Below are 17293 nucleotides of genomic sequence, written 5' to 3'. Positions count from 1 at the left end.
TATTGGGTGCAGCGGTTACAGTAAATGATGTGTGTGGAGGTGCAAGTAAATTTGCGATGGATATGGAAGGATCCGTTGAGGCTTTGGAGGGAAGTGGGGGAGGGGTGGGGGAAGGTGTGGGCGCAAGTTTTGCACTTCTTGTAGTTGCAGGGAAGGTGCCAGGAGTGGAGGTTGAGTTGGTGGGGGGTGTGGACCTGACGAGGGAGTTGCAGAGGGAGTGGCCTCTCCGATACGCTGATAGGGGTGGGGAGAGAAATATATCCCTGGTGGTGGGGTCCATTTGGAGGTGGCCGAAATGACGGAGGATGATACGATGTATCCGGAGGTTGGTGGGGTGGAAGGTGAGAACCAGTGGGGTTCTGTCCTGGTGGCAATTGGAGGGGCAGGGTTCAAGGGCAGAGGTGCGGGAAGTGGAGGAGATTCGGTGGAGAGCATCGTCGACTGCGTTGGAGGGAAATTGAGGTCTTTGAAGGAGGAGGCCATTTGGTATTAGAATTGGTCCTCTTGGGAGCAAATGCGGTGAAGGTGAAGGAAATGGGAATTTGGGATGGCATTTTTACAGGGGGCAGGGTGGGAAGAGGTGTAATCTAGGTAGCTGTGGGAGTCGGTCGGTTTGTAGTGAATGTCTGTGTTGGAGATGTGTTCTTGATTAAACTTAAAATATAAGCCATAACTATTAATTTAACCTGGGGCAGTGTTTGTAGAGGAATAAGACGGTTATTTTCTGGGTCTGTAGATTGTGAAGAAGCAAAAATGGCCTTTAGCAGAGTGAAATGTGCTTCTTGTGGGATGTGGGAGTTTAAAGATTACAGCAGATTACACCTGCCATAAATGGTGTTGGTTGTGAATCTTATCAGATCGAGTGGATCAGTTGGAGAGACAGTTAGAAGCAATGAGCAATTTTCAACAACAACAGTATGTGATGGATCGCAGTTATAGGAATGGGGGAAAGTCTCAGATACAGTCACAGAGATGGGTTAACTCCAGGAAAGTTGAGAGGTGGGCAGCTCGTGCAGAAGTCTTTTGTGGCTATACCCATTTCAAACAGGTGTGCTGTTTCGGAAAATGTAGGGGGGGTAGTGGGGATGGATTCTCAGGGGAATGTAGCATGAACAGACAAGTGTCTAGTATTGAGACTGGCTCTAATGCAATGAGGGGTATGTTGGGTTCCAAGAGATCAATTGTGTTAGGGAATTCTCTCGTCAGAGGTAGAGACAGACGTTTCTGTGGCTAGCAAAGAAAAATCAGAATGGTGTGTTGCTTCCCTGGTGCCAGGATCAAGGATGTCTCAGAGAGGGTGCAGAATGTTCTCACGGGGGAAGAGTGGCCAACAAAAGGTCATTGCCCACATTAGAACCAACAACATAGGAAGAGAAAAGGTTGAGAGTCTGAAGGGAGACTACAGAGAGTTAGGCAGGAATTAAAAAAGGAGGGTCTCGAGAGTACTAATATCTGGATTATTCCCGGTGCTATGAGATAGGGAGGAGAGGAATAGGAGGATGGCTGAGGAGCTGGTATATGGAAGGGGGAATTCACATTTTTGGATCATTGTAATTTCTTTTGAGGTAGAAGTGACCTGTACAAGAAGGACGGATTGCACCTAAATTGGAAAGGGACTAATATATTGGCAGGGAAATTTGCTGGAGGTACTCAAGAGGATTTAAACTAGTAAAGTGGGGGGGAGACTCAGGGAGATAGTGAGGAAAGCAGTCAATCTGAGACTGACACAGTTGAGAAAAGTGAGTCAAACAGTCAGGGCAGGCAGGGACAAGGTAGGACTAATAAATTAAACTGCATTTATTTCAACGCAAGGGGCCTAAAGGGAAGGCAGAAGAACTCAGGGCATGGTTAGCAACATGGGACTGGGATATCATAGCAATTACAGAAACAGGGCTCAGGGATGGACAGGACTGGCAGCTTTAATGTTCCAGGATACAAATGCTAATGGAAGGATAAAAAGGGAGACAAGAGAGGAGGGGGAGTGGCGTTTTTGATAAGGGATAGCATTACAGCTGTACTGAGGGACGATATTCTAGGAAATACATCCAGGGAAGTTATTTGGGTGGAACTGAGAAATAAGAAAGGGATGATCACATTATTGGGATTGTGTTATAGACCCCCCAATAGTCAGAGGGAAATTGAGAAACAAACTTGTAAGGAGATCTCAGCTCTCTGTAAGAATAATAGGGTAGTTATGGCAGGGGATTTTAACTTTCCAAACAAAGACTGGGACTTCCATAGTGTTAAGGGTTTAGATGGGAGAGGAATTTGTTAAGTGTGTACAAGAAAATTTTCTGATTCAGTTTGTGGATGTACCTACTAGAGAAGGTGCAAAGCTTGACCTACTCGTGGGAAATAAGTCAGAACAGGTGACTGGGGTGTCAGTGGGAGCGCACTTTGGGGCCAGTGACCATAACTCAACTAGATTTAAAGTAGTGATGGAAAAGGACAGATCAGATCTAAAAGTTGAAGCTCTAAATTGGAGAAAAGCCAATTTTGACAGTATTAGGCAAGAACTTTTGAAAGCTGATTGGGGGCAGATGTTCACAGGTAAAGGAACAGCTGGAAAATGGGAAGCCTTCAGAAATGAGATAATGGGAATCCAAAGTATACTCCTGTTAGGGTGAAAGGAAAGGCTGGTAAGTATAGGGAATAGGGAATGCTGGATGACTAAAGCAATTGAGGATCTGGTTAAGAAAAAGGAGGAAGCATATGCAAGGTATAGACAGGATAGATCGAGTGAATCCTTAAAGTATAAATGAAGTAGGAGTATACTTAAAAGGGAAATCAGGAGGGCAAAATGGGCACATGAAATAACTTTGGCAAATAGAATTAAGGAGAATCCAAAGAGTTTTTACAAATATGTCAAGGACAAAAGGGTAACTAGGGAGAGAATGGGGCCCCTCAAAGATTAACAATGTGGCCTTTGTGTGGAGCCGCAGAAAATGGGGGAAGATACTAAACGAGTATTTTGCATCAGTATTTGCTGTGGAAAAGGACATGGAAGATATAGACTGTAGGGAAATAGATGGTGACATCTTGCAAAATGTCCAAATTACAGAGCAGGAAGTGCTGGATGTCTTGAAATGGATAAAGGTGGATAAATCCCCAGGACCTGAACAGGTTTATCCTAGAACTCTGTGGGAAGCTAGAGAAGTGATTGCTGGGCCTCTCGCTGAGATATTTGTACCATTGAGGTGCTGGAAGACTGGAGGTTGGCTAATGTGGTGCCACAGTTTAAGAAGGGCAATAAGGACATGCCAGGAAATTATAGACCAGTGAGCCTGACCTTGGTGATAGGATTCCCTCAACAACTTTCCCGAGGGACAGGATGCACATGTATTTGGAAAGGCAAGGACTGATTAGGGATAGTCAGCATGGCTGTGTGCATGGGAAATCATGTCTCACAAACTTGACTGAGTTTTCTGTGGAAGTAACAAAGAGGATTGACGAGGGCATAGTGGTAGATGTGATCTACATGGACTTCAGTAAGGCATTTGACAAGGTTCACCATGGGAGATTGGTTAGCAAGGTTAGATCTCACAGAATACAGGGAGAACTAGCCATCTGGATGCAGAATTGGCTCAAAGGTAGAAGACAGATGGTGGTGGTGGAGGGTAGTTTTTCAGACTGGAGGCCTGTGACCAGTGGAGTGCCACAAGGATCAGTGCTGGGTCCTCTACTTTTTGTCATTTGCATAAATGATTTGGATACGAGCATAAGATGTACAGTTAGTAAGTTTGCAGATGATACCAAACTTTGAGGTGTAGTGGACAGCAAAGAGGATTACCTCAGATTACAACAGAATCTTGACCAGATGGGCCAATGGGCTGAGGAATGGCAGATGGAGTTTAATTCAGATAATTGCGAGGTGCTGCATTTTGTGAAAGCAAATCTTAGCAGGACTTATACACTTCATGGTAAGGTCCTAGGGAGTGTTGCTGAACAAAAAGATCTTGGAATGCAGGTTCATAGCTCCTTGAAAGTGCAGTTGCAGGTAGATAGATAGTGAAGGCGGCATTTGGTATGCTTTCCTTTATTGGTCAGAGGATTGAGTACAGGAGTTGGGAGGTCATGTTGCAGCTGTACAGGACATTTGTTAGGCCACTGTTGAAATGTTGTGTGCAATTCTGGTCTCCTTCCTATCGGAAAGATGTTGCAAAGCTTGAAAGGGTTCAGAAAAGATTTACAAGGATATTGCCAGGGTTGGAGGATTGGAGTTATTGGGAGAGATTGAATAGGCTAGGTCTGTTTTCCCTGGAGCGTCAGAGGCTGATGGGTGACCCTACAGAGGTTTACAAAATTATGAGGGGCATGGATAGGGTAAGTAGGCAAAGTCTTTTCCCTGGGGTTGGGGAGTCTAGAACTAGAGAACATAGGTTTAGGGTGAGAGGGGAAAGATAAGAGAGACCTACGGGGCAACTTTTTCACACAGAGTGTGGTACATGTATGGAATGAGCTGCCAGAGGAATTAGTGGAGACGGGTACAATTGCAACACGTAAGAGGCATTTGGATGGGTATATGAATAGGACGGGTTTGGAGGGATATGGGCCAGGTGCTTGCTGATGGGACTTGATTGGTTTGGATATCTCGTCAGCATGGATGGGTTGGACCGAAGGGTCTGTTTCCATGCTATACATCTCTATGTGGAAGAGTATGACTGCCATGTTTAAAATAACTCTTTTACCCACTGAATGTTGTTCTTATGCAAACAAAGGCACAATGTTTCTTGAAAAATGTCAGGAACTACAATGGTCAAGAATGATTACCAAGAAATCTCTATTTTGATTCAAGGAGGAAGAACTAAATGTTACCTTTAATTAAATATTCATGAGTCCAACAAATTGATAAGCAAATGGTGATACAACAACTATTACCATTGACACTAATGATAAATGTTCAGGAGTATTAGCAAAGTGAAGTAGAAGATTTTAATCTTGAGCATTTTATAGAAAATATAGAGAATTACCAGTAGAAATTGTGCAGGAAAATCTTCAAAATCTAGTAAAACTATAGTCAAACAATAAAAATCAAAGCAAAAAGTTATGAAAATAATTTTCAATAAATTTTGTTTGAGCATGATATTATTGTTGCTGCTCTCCTAGTTTGCTGGGCCAAGACAGATTGTTTCCAGTTTCAAGGAGTAAGGTCGGTCAGCACAAACTGTGCTGCACTTTTAAGCTCCTTTGCTCAGGCAGGAAAAATGCCCCATCCCTACAGCCACACAAGTTTTGTGATGATGGGAAAAGGGTAAAAACAGCATGTGTACGTTCACACTGCAGAGGTGCAGTTCCAGACCCGCAGGCAACTCAGGGTGATGATCTGGAAACACCATCATCGACTGGCTGCACCCCGGGAGACAAAGGTTTGCTTCTTACAGCAAGACAGCCTGGCAGAACAACACTGGCTATGCCCTGTACTGGTCCAGTAGACCTCAAGGTAAACAACACTCCTTCAGTATCAGCTTCATGGTAGAGAAAACAAATCAAACGTTCAAGCCTGCCATTCAGCCATTCTGAACACATGACATCCCTCCACCTCCCCTTCAAGGACCAGTGCGGAACATTCATTATCATTAAGACTCACTCCAAAAGCAAACCCAATTTTACGCCAATCTCTGAACTTGCCCAGAATGCCCCTCTGAAGAACAAAATAGTCTTCCTTGGTGATTTCAACACCAAGTCGGTCATGACAACCTGGCATGGAAAACATGAAGTTGCAAGGAGCAATGAAAACATATCCACTGTTGGAACTCTGCAGAGAAACAGCTCTCCACAGCTACCATTTTCTTTCAATACAAGCATCACTTCAACACCATGTGGCATAATCCCCACTCTCAACACTAGCACTATAGACTACATGTTAGTGCCTTCGTGTGATGAAAAGGACAGCCTACATGAGTCATGTCCAGTGCTGACAGTGATACGGTCCCTTTTGCTCATTTGGAGGAGAACTTTCATTTCAAGCCTAAGCTTGAGAGACCAGCTAATAAAAGAACCTTTGAGTCAACACCTGCAAACTACATCTTGCCGGAGACAATTGTCAAACCACCATACAGACCAGACAGGAACATTTTTGATTTCACTGCTTACTCCATTCTAGATCAACTGTGAATACTTCCAACGGGGTCACTGGAGTCAGCTTGAGGTAGTATAGGGACTAGTTTGATGAAAATGGCAAGGAAATCCAAGTGAACCCAATTCTAGGCGATATATTAATTATTATGGGAAATCTGATTTGCTCAATGTTGCTTCACTTTAAAGTCACACCAACTAAGTGTCATTAAATAAAGAATTATTACTGGCAAAAATAAATTATCCACCAACATAAAGCCATTGATTGTAGGAGTGGAGCCAACAGGAAAACTAAAACATAAATGTAACTTTGATCAGAGATGACAAAGTACTTAATACAGTTACTGAATCAACTAGTCTCCTGTGTTTCAGTTCAAAATGATGAGAAAGGTTATTGATCAAAGTAACGAAAGGCTGCAGTCCAATACAAACTATAAAGGATTATGTTGCCCTGGAGATATTTTATTCAAACCCAATTATGTTGGAAAATTTTGGTTGTTGTGAATTCCTATTTTGGTTTCAATTTATATTTAAATGCATAGTTTTATTAATAACTCATTTAGGACTAATCCTGTTGCCTAGAGAAAATCAGCATGTCCGATTAAACTTTGAATTATGCCCCAGCTCATGATGGAATGGTGAAAAAAACTTCAATGTGCATCATCTAATGTAATTCCAGTTACAAAATTGCTCTGTCCACCCTTTGGTACCAACAGTGTATGTTACAATACTTTGACTTAAAGTTTATATGACAAAACATATCCATTAAGATGTAGTAAAGTCTGTTATTAAAATGAAAAATAGTCACTACCCATCAAAATGCACAATAACATTTAAACGGCACTACTTTTTATATCTTGTGTATCATAAGAAAGTCTTGCATAAATACAAACAATGTCTAAATCCATGAAAACTTTACAGACACTATATAAAATTAATACTAATTTTCACTTAAAATGCAAATGTAAATACACGAAGAAACTCTTCTCCCTCTAGTACTAGTAAGCTTGATTATCGAATCTTTCACATATTCTGGAAATATACTGGGCATTCCAAACTACATACTCAAGTAAGAATGTTGCACCCTGCTGGAACAGTGGTTTAATACTTTGTGTACATTAAACCCTTTTGAGCTTTGTCAAGCAGTACCAGTTACTGTCTTTGATTCACAATAAAGATGATAAAATTAATGCAGTTACATTTGTTTCACTCAAAATATTAGACCAGACAGGTGTCACATTCACTCCAGTCATTCTTAATGCATCAGGAACTGACAAGTAGATCTGTAAATCACAGTGACCTTAAAATAGCATCCCTTTTTAAAACCAATGTTGTCAAATTCAGAAATTCATGTTAAACAAGAGAGGGCTTGAGGGGATTAAAAGCTCAATTAACATAATTTTTGGAAAATTTTAACTTTAAGAAATTGATATTTAGCAACCTCTTTCTCTATTCAATAGCTCAATCCACACTCATACATGATAACTATTAGCAAGCTTCAACACATTTCAACTCTGACCTCCACTCTTTCATAATGGTGACTAACACAACATTCTAATATTATAATGATCCTTTAGCAATGCTAAGCTTATAGTATTAATTCACAATGTTGGCTTGACCTAATTCTGGACAGAAGCAGAGAGAGATTCCCTGGAGGCCACAGTCTCACACCATTTGGCTTTGACATCACATGCACCACAGTTCTGGCTTTATCAAGCTGAGTTTCAAAATGTGCTCAAGGTGTTCCTCGCACTGAACTTTCGAAGAAATCCATCCACAATTAACTTAAATGTTTAGACATTAGTGGAGGGGTGTTCTATGCAAAAGTACAAGGGTGGAGCAAAACTTGCTGCGTAGCACACAGCCAGAAAATAATTGATTTGTGAATTCACAAGAATGAGTTATTTCATTTGAAATATGTACCAAGATACAAATAATACCTCACCAAAAGTATGCCTTCTGCAAAGGTTATGCAGAAAAATTAACCATTTTGAAAATGATGAGCCGTGTGGAAAAGATATTACATTTGCTGTAACAAATATCCCCGTAAGATGAGTATTGTAATGTGAAAATAAATTTGTAGATGCTGTACATGCAGTAAAAATATAATATTCCCCCTTAACTTTTACTATTCAATAATTCTTATGATTTGGAGATGCTGGTGTTGGACTGGGATGTACAAAGTTAAAAGTCACAACACCAGGTTATAGTCCAACAGATTTAATTGGAAGCATATTAGCTTTCGAAGTGATGCTCCTTCATCAGGGATTGTGGAGGGCTCGATCGTAACACAGAATTACCTCCACAATCACCTGAAGGAGCGTCGCTCCGAAAGCTAGTGTGCTTCCAATTAAACCTGTTGGACTATAACCTGGTGTTGTGAGATTTTTAACTCAATAATTCTTAAGCAGTTACCCAGAATAAACATTTGAGTGCAAAGCTCGGTCATTTTAATGGAATACCCAAGATTGCATAATTGTTTTCCACTCTTTACATTCCAATTCACTATGTGCAGTCAGTAGAATAGCTTTTCTGAAATGGAACGTAAACAAAAGGAGCTTTCTAGTGGAAAGGCAGAAAAAGAAACACTTTCCAATAATTCTGAGTTTAATGATTATCCTGGTATTTTGAAGGTCACCAAAGTACAATCTACACAATTGACTGAACTTAGTTGGAATGGACTAACAGGGGTCAACATCTACTGAACATTAGGGTTCCTTTTCTAAAACAAAGTGTCAAAGTCTATCTCCTGTTTTTGAGCATCCATTTCTCAAGTAGGGCCTGTTCTGATGAGGATTCAATTTTATTTAGTGACTCACCATGTGCCTATTCCATTCCCAAGTAGTCTACCAAGACAAAATCAAAGATCAAGCATAAGCAATATGTTAATTGGCAGAGATAATAAAGAAGCATTGGCATCCATGGGACAATAGTATATCTAGGAATTGAGTATTTAATAGATTAGCTTTTTAAATTTACATAAAAGGGAATGGCTAGGTGATTGAAAGACAGAAGAAACATGACATAATAAGTACTTATGCAAAGTTCTTCCAATGCTTTCCTTTCAGATCTGCAAAATTTTCAATACTTTGCTTTTCTTTTAGTGCTAAACTGTTTTGATAACTTGTTCCTGAAACTAAGCAGTAGCATTGTATATTGCTGGATTGTATTTCATTCACAATTTTTCCCAATGGGGAGAAGCAGCATTTTACATTTAATGCACACAGTTGAAAAACGAAATCAGCACAATAATTGCACCTGAACAAGAAGCATTGAATTTTGTACTTACTACATCAGTGAATTTTATAAAGAGCAAATGTGATCCAAGATAAACTGGCAGATTAAAGCAAGAGATAGATAAAAATTTCATTTGTATTTCACCTCACTATGGAATGAAGAGATTAGGAATATTAAGTGGAAAGGAGCACAAAAACTTTTAGGAATGGACCTGCATTAGAAAAGGCAGACGGTGAGTGAAAGGTTGTCTACAAATTTGGGTGGAGTGGGTATCATTAAGCCACACAAAGGACTTCAGGATTTAAGTGGGGTAAAGAGCTCCAGGAGGGTTTGACTCTCAATGGAGTGACAGCAAGAGACTGAAAGAAACGCCATGGACTTTAAATGCCCTTATTTGCTTAATTTTTTGCTAATCTGAAAGCAAACAAAAGTGGAGAGAAATTCTCAAGTATTTTGAGCATTTACATCATTTCATATTTCATTCACTGGTGCTTTTTCCTTTGAAAAAATTAAGTACAGAACGTTTATAAAATTTTGGAAGTAAAAACAAGTCTGTGTATAATTGTATTGGTAAAAATTTGGAATGCTTCACACATTATGAAAGTGCAACTATGTCCAACTCAGATGTTTTTAACCAGTGTGCCTCATCAAGGTGAGAAACGTGCCCAAACATTCGTTCTGAGCATATGCAATGATCGAGGATCATGTAAGATGACAAGAAACTGCACAGTAAAAAGGGATCCAACTGTTGAACTGGCCTGCCCCCCAGATATATTTCCACATTAGCACAGATTTTCAAGGTAAATATTTTTGGATTTTAAGCCACTGCTCTAAGTAGAAATGGTTAAGTTGTTGTATGCATCATGTTGCAAATCTCTCTAGTAAGGCTGTAACCATAATAAATATAAGTAATTGTGACATTTATGAGCAATCAATTCAGCTGAAAAAAAGTGGATATACTGTGGAATTTTTAATACCACATAAGCAAGCCTTAAAAAGGTTGGGAACCACTGATCCAACTTACAAAAAGAGGCAATTTAACCAATCTGCATATAATTGACTAAAATTGCACATATAGCACAGGTAAGATGGTGCTTATGTGTAATGGACAGGAAATTATGTATGTATTTAGTCTCCACACATATGCACACTGTAAAAAGTCAACTGCGTGATTCCCAATGACACTCAGTTTTCAGGTAATGGTGCATGCTAGATTCTTTACATACATTGCATAAAGAAACAAGTTAAAAACATAGTTAAGTTAATAACATTTTAAAAATACATGTTATATATATATATATATTCAATTTTAGTTTGTAATTTGGAATGAAGGCTGTAAACATACCTAAGGGGAAATGTCAAAGTTTGGCAAGCTTATATACAAATTTGTTTATCATCAACTAATTTGATTAAATTAAGTATACAAAAGATTTATTTTGAAGTAAATTTCATTCCTAAACCAGAAGGCTACTTATATGGCCCAGTTAAATAACCAAAACATGTCTCAGATTTCAGTGCACTTGCTGTCAATTCTAACTCATGAATGCTTATGAAACTTACTGAACAGAAACAAAAATAAAGTCGCTACAAGAGTTTCAGAAAGCATTGTTACCTGTATACAAAAGAAACAGATGGCTGTTTCGAAACGAACAAGGATTCAAAGATTTTTAAAAAACTAAGTGTTTTGTTCATTACATGTCTACTTGCAACAAAAAAGGATGCAATTTGAAATAGTTTTTTTTCAAAAATCACAAAATTTACTTCAATTACATTTTCACACTTTACAAAGCTAAACCAAGTAACACTGCTTATACAGAACTAATGATAGATACTTAAAAAAAATTCTCCAGATCATTTGCTAAATCTCAATAGCCCAAGTCCTGCTTTCACTATTATCATAGTTGAGCTCAGTGAGCATAGATGGAGAGTCAAACCAAGGGTGTTCCTTGTTTATGAGATTCTGCTAAACACCGAGTAAACTTTAATCTATAGGAAAGCATTCAAATGTTTTTACATCTGAAAATGTGGTTGGTTCTGTTGAATCTCATTTGATTTCAGTGGCTACAAAATTTTGAGTGTACATCAAGGAAATTCTTTTGCTGTTCACAGTGATTTCTCAGTCTCCCTGGTAACAGATTCCAATGAGGTACACAGATTTTAAATGCTAATATACTCAAATCATTGCCTATTGTCTACTGACAGCAATACGTCACAAATCACAATTGTTTCCAATGTACATTACCAGATAAACTTATACAATTCTGTACTGCCACAGAACAAATTTTTGATCTCTTCCAATTTAAAATTGCCTGTATCAATCACAATTATTCAGATAGAGTGATCATGCTACAAATTATTTATATTAACCATGCTCAAATTCCTCTTTTTGCTCATGTACCACAAACAAGCATAGTGTAACTCATTTATTTCAGGCTTACTTGTTCAAAAATGCAAAAGATATATATCATATACAAAAATTTGGATTGCAACTAGCAAAATCAAACTCTTAGAGAGACATGCCGCTGAAATGAAAACATCAATTTTTATGATGCTTGCAAGTTCTTTAGAGTACAATGATTAGTCTGGCTGCATTGAGAGAGAGCAAGAGCCCAGAGGATCAATAGAAATTGGTCCCTGAGCTTCATCAGCACAATTATTGGCAGCTATCCTCAGGCAAGTCTTTAAAATGGGTTTGCAGTAAATTGCAACTCTGTTGAATCAGGGAGCACTCCTGCTCCTTCTGGTTCCAAAAGGCAAGATTTGTGAGAAGACTAAATGCTTGGTCAAAGAGATAGAAAGATGGGAAAGCAAGGACAAGCTTGCAACTTAAGCAGCTGAAAGCACATTCACCAACGACTGACACCTAAGAGGCATAATTTGGAGGTACACAGCTCAAAATGTTAGAAGTTAGATCCAATGATGGGAATTAAATGAGAATAAGAATTCAAATATGTGGTGCAATGGACCAATAGTTAATGCAGGTGAACATGAGAACTACAGAGGCTGGAGATTAGAGTAGAGAGAGTGTGGTGCTGGAAAAGCACAGCAGGTTAGGCAGCATCTGAGAAGCAGGAAAATCAACATCTTTGGCATTCCTGAAGGGCTTTTGCCTGAAACATTGATTCTTCTGCTCCTTGGTTGCTGCCTGACCTGCTGCATTTTTCCAGCACCACACTCTCGACAACAGTTAATGTAGGTCAACAGCTACAGTACGTGGAGGAACTGGATGCATTACACGAGCAGCAGAATGGTGGAAAATGGTAATAGAAAATTGAAGTACTTTAGGAGGAGACAAAGAAATTAACCTGTCAGCAAACAGGTTGGAGAAAGGTGAAATCAGGCAATATTATGAATGTCAAAGAAGGTTGATATTTGGCTTGAATCTTGTTGAGGTCAAAAATGACATTAAGATTGTTAATAGTCAGCTTTGACTGAAGACACCTACCAGGGAGAAAATGGAATCAATAGGGGAAAATAGATAATGATTTCAAGCTTTCCATTGTATTAGTAGAGGAAATTGTAGCTCATCTACAATTTAGAGACGAAGCAGACTACGAAGTGAGTACTATGTTGTTTGAGATTTCGTGCTTCAGCATACATGTGGAACTTAACTCCATGGCTTCAGATAAAATTGCCAAAATACATCTGGAGATAGGAAAATGGAAGGGCCTAAGCCAGACAGGATAATAGGTGAGCAGGAAGTGGAGAATATTACTAAATGGGTTCTGGCTATAGTTCAATAGGTAATATCAGAACCAAGAAAGGCCATCCTCCTCAAATGGACGAAAGTTTAGAGACATTAGAGGCTGGTCAACTGTGCAAAAGGTTGCAGGAAAGTTGAAGCAGCCAAGGAGGAATAGTGCATCACAGTCAGAGAATGCCATAACAATTATTGATTAGCATTGTTCAAGTTACATAATGGTGAAAAATGGAACTGTAATGAAAATGAGTGGAGATATTGGAGGCAACATACATGTAGGACCTAGAAAAAACGTGATGGGATAATAATGTGCAAGGTCAAAATGTCATTTGGGGAAGGAGTAATGAATGCAGTCTTTAAGAGCTGCAAAAAAAAGTGAACCATTTACAATATCAGAGATTGGAGAAGGAACAGATCAAATAGTTAGAAATAACAACTTACATATGGCATTAGGATTAGATTCTCTATAGTGTGGAAACAGGCCCTTCAGCCCAAGTCCACACCGACCCTCCGAAGAGTAACCCACCCAGACCCATTCCTCTACCTAATATTTACCCCTGAAGTGGCAATTTAGCATGGCCAATTCACCTCACATGCACATCTTTTGGATTGTGGGAGGAAATCGGAGCACTCGGAGGAACCCCATGCAGACACGGGGAGAATGTGCAAACTCCACACAGACAGTTGCCCAAGGTGGGAATCGAATCAGAGTCCCTGGAGCTGTGAGGCAGCAGTGCTAACCACTGAGCCACTGTGCCGCCCATGATGTGTACAACAATTTCCAGTGAATTTTTGTTGAACCGATATAGTAGTTTTATGCCAGATACAAATATAGACAATTCACATCTTAAGTCGCAAATTGAAACAACAGACAACATCTCCATCAGGTGGTTATTTACTGAGATTTAAAACTCTTATCCTGAAATCACTGACACTTTTCTTTGTGATGGACTCCAATAAGCCAAGAAACTTCTTTTTCTGATCTATCCTTAAAGGGAAAAACATTTTATTCTCAGAATTAAACCATCTCATGAACAGTTCTTGCACCTCACCTGTTGGTTCAGGGAAGCTATGGAACTCAACAAAACAGACTCAAACCCACATCCAGTTAAGCAGATCACATAATACAGGAAAGTTACAGCAATAGTTAAACTAGCCTTGGTGCCTGTAAATGGTGGTGAAAGGGAGTGTAAACACACAAGAGACTTATTTAATGGTTAATGTAATGGTTATTGCTACTTTGTTAACCAAACACTGCTATTGTTTGTTTCTGTTCATGAAGAATACCTACCTGAACAAAGTTGTGAGGGCTGCTATTGTGCATCAAGTTGTTCCCAGAGCAAGTCATTGCCTTCTGGGGGAGCAAGAAAATATCAACAATTCAATTAGTTAGCATAAAAGTGGCTTGCTTGAGATAAGGCGCTATGCCTATCACAGATTTGTAGCACGATTTGGTTAACCTTTGATGGGTGTAACAACTCACTCCATAAGTACATAGAACATTCTTTGTTCCAGTCCTGCTCAGGTGCTCTTCTCCTTTCCCAAGCCCCCAACACATTGATATCTGTACCATTTTCTGCTTATGCCTCAAACTGAAAATTTCTATTAGTACTACCAATTTCTACCTTCCCATGGTAGATTACTGGCTCTTCTTTTCCTTTACTTCCACCTTCATTTTTAGGTGTAGACTACCAAACAATTAATTCCCATAGTGAACCTAGCCTCCACTGTGCTTCCTGCAAGGATTCCATTCATCTAGTTTTCCTGTTTCCAGCATATCTCTTCTAGTAATGTCATCTTCAAACAATTCTACTTTTACATCCACCTTTGTAGTTGGCAGACCATCCACCACCATTCTAGCCAAGCAACTTGCTCTGTCTTCCCAGCATGCCAAAGATAACATATATTCCATGACACCCTGATACACTCTTTTCATCATCACTTCTAGTAGCACCCTTCCTTGCAAATACTTATCCTTTACGTCTTTTCCTTTCCCACTATCGAGGAGCTCAAATACTCCGTCCAGAACTGCAGTGAGGCAATCAAATGGATTGGATGATTGCTGTGTAGAACACCTCCATTCAAAGAGCAAGCATGGCCTTTAGCTTCTGATTGCCTGTCATTTTAATTCTCTTTCAATCCTGAACACTCTGTCCTCAGCAGCCTATATTGTCAATGTGGCATCACGGTTTATTGGAACAAACAGCATATTGTTCAATGAGGCAATTTGTGGCTTTTCAGGCTCAGAGTTCAAAATTTCAGGTCGTGATCTGTGCCAAGATGTTTCCAGATGACAGCAGTTGACAACAATTTTGTTATTGCCTTTCTCCTTTAAAGATATCATTTGTTTGTCATCCCATTATCATCTCCTCGTCATTTAAGGTCGCATCCCTTCCACTCGCTTATCCTTTTGATCTCTCCACCCCAGATATCTAGACTTGCTTCAAATCTATTACCTCTCAAACTTTTCACAGTTCCCTCTCAACAATGCTAGCTCACCTGAGCATTATCACCTTACCACTTCTATTTCAGATTCTCAAAATCCACTGTCTTTCAGTGACCAACCACCCCGAACCACTGTAAAAGCTTTCAGTGTGTATGGGGCGAGGGGGTGCGGGTTGTGAAAAAAAAGAATTAACACTGGACTTTAAATTATGGAGGTAACCCATCACTACTGATGTGCAGAAGTCAATACCTCGAAAGCGAATTTTCTTTTTCAACTCCCCAATATTTCACTTGGAAGTTGAATCCACTTAATAATCTGTTAAAAGTTTGCACTACTCCAACTCTTTCAAGCGTTGTAATTTAAAAAAGTTAACTTTAAAAACAGCACGAACTGCATCCTATTGCCGGACTGGGATGGCTGTAAACATCTGAAACGTAGTCATCTGCATTGAAATAGACTCGACATTTCGCAATTGCTTGCTGAATTAGCGTGAAACAGTGAAGTAACCTATCCCTTTTTTTAAAATCAAATATCGGGTTAAGTGTACAAATTTTAAATTGAGGGACTCTTATCTTCAGGAACACTTTTAGCTCTTTTGAGCTAGAAATGTTGATTTGGAACCGGGGCAGGGAATGGAGGGAAGGAAATACAATTTAAGCCTACACGGGTCCAGATAGTCGGATCGATTAATTTGAACATAACTCCAATGTGTCTCGGCAAAACGTCTGAGGCAGCAGCTGCTGCTGGCCTCTGGCCAGGTCCCTGAATGACCTAAAAACCAGCTGAAACCCCGTCAGTCAATAGCTCCTCATCTCCAGCCCTAAGTCCAGCGCTCACAAGACAAAACCAGCTCAATCCCACTGGCTGCAATGTTGTCCTTCAGCTGCCAAGATCAAGACTTGTCCCCGCCACAGACACTGGAAAGGGCAAGCCAAGCTGAGACAAAGCCCCTTAATCCCTCATGGTAATTAGTCACTTAATCACTCAAAAGAATACATTTAAAATTGGGTATTCTTCTTCATTCCAACGTATCAGAAATTTTATTTAAATGCATATATAAACCAGAATTCTCCTAATAGACAGTTAAGGCGTTAACATACGTAAAACCGAGATACTTGTTCATAAGGAGAAAAGTAGCATGCATTTTTCGGCAAATAAAAGTGATGCGTAATAAAAACGAGAGTAATGACACCCACAATGTTCTTTCAAAAACCAACATTTAAATCCACTTACAAACGTGTTACTCACTGGGCAGGGTGTCCGAGGGGGTGATGAGGTGTTGCTGCTCTCCGTTCCCTGTACGAGGAAGGAGCCGTCCCCGTCTCTCTGCTGATTAAAGTGAACTTTCCTGCACGGTTACCGTGGGCAACTCCTGCTCCCCCGGCGTCCAAGCTTCCGCGCTCCCGCTTCCCTGCGCGCACACAACTGATAAACAGGCGGGCGCGCGGCTGAGTAAAAAAAACAGGCGCGTGCACACAACTGATTGACAGGCGCGCAACAGCTGATGGACATGCGTGCACACCAGCTGATGGGCAGGCGGGCGGGCGCGGCGCGCTCCCTGTTGGGTTGACACACACACACAGGCGGGCGCCCGCTAGCTCAGTCTGACCAAGTCCCTGTAACCTGCTCTGGTCATTCTCCTGACATTCCCTTCTGCTTTGCAAAGCCGCTACTCCGCCACCCAACTGCTCGTGATCCATCCGTTCATTCACGCTCCGAGATAATGTGCTGCGATCCGGCAGCTTATGTTCATTGCAGCAGGACCGACGCGGTATCCTCGGCATCCTAACGTCGGCGAGGGTTGTAGCAGTCCTTGTAAACGGTGCAGAGACTGT

General features: G+C 40.2%; 1 protein-coding gene across 1 annotated transcript in view; it reads right to left on the bottom strand.

The window, feature by feature from the left end:
- The window catches only part of LOC132821576 (SPRY domain-containing SOCS box protein 1-like), a 211374-nt gene extending 194529 nt beyond the window's left edge, over positions 1-16845 (bottom strand). The window contains exon 1 of the mRNA XM_060834234.1: positions 16692-16845. The gene's annotated coding sequence lies outside the window, so the exon portion shown is untranslated. The remainder of the gene's footprint in view (positions 1-16691) is intronic.
- Positions 16846-17293: the final 448 nt, after the last annotated feature.

This window comes from Hemiscyllium ocellatum, chromosome 13 (assembly GCF_020745735.1).
Source record: "Hemiscyllium ocellatum isolate sHemOce1 chromosome 13, sHemOce1.pat.X.cur, whole genome shotgun sequence".
Lineage (NCBI taxonomy): Eukaryota > Metazoa > Chordata > Chondrichthyes > Orectolobiformes > Hemiscylliidae > Hemiscyllium > Hemiscyllium ocellatum.
This window is presented reverse-complemented; position numbering and strand designations above follow the sequence as displayed.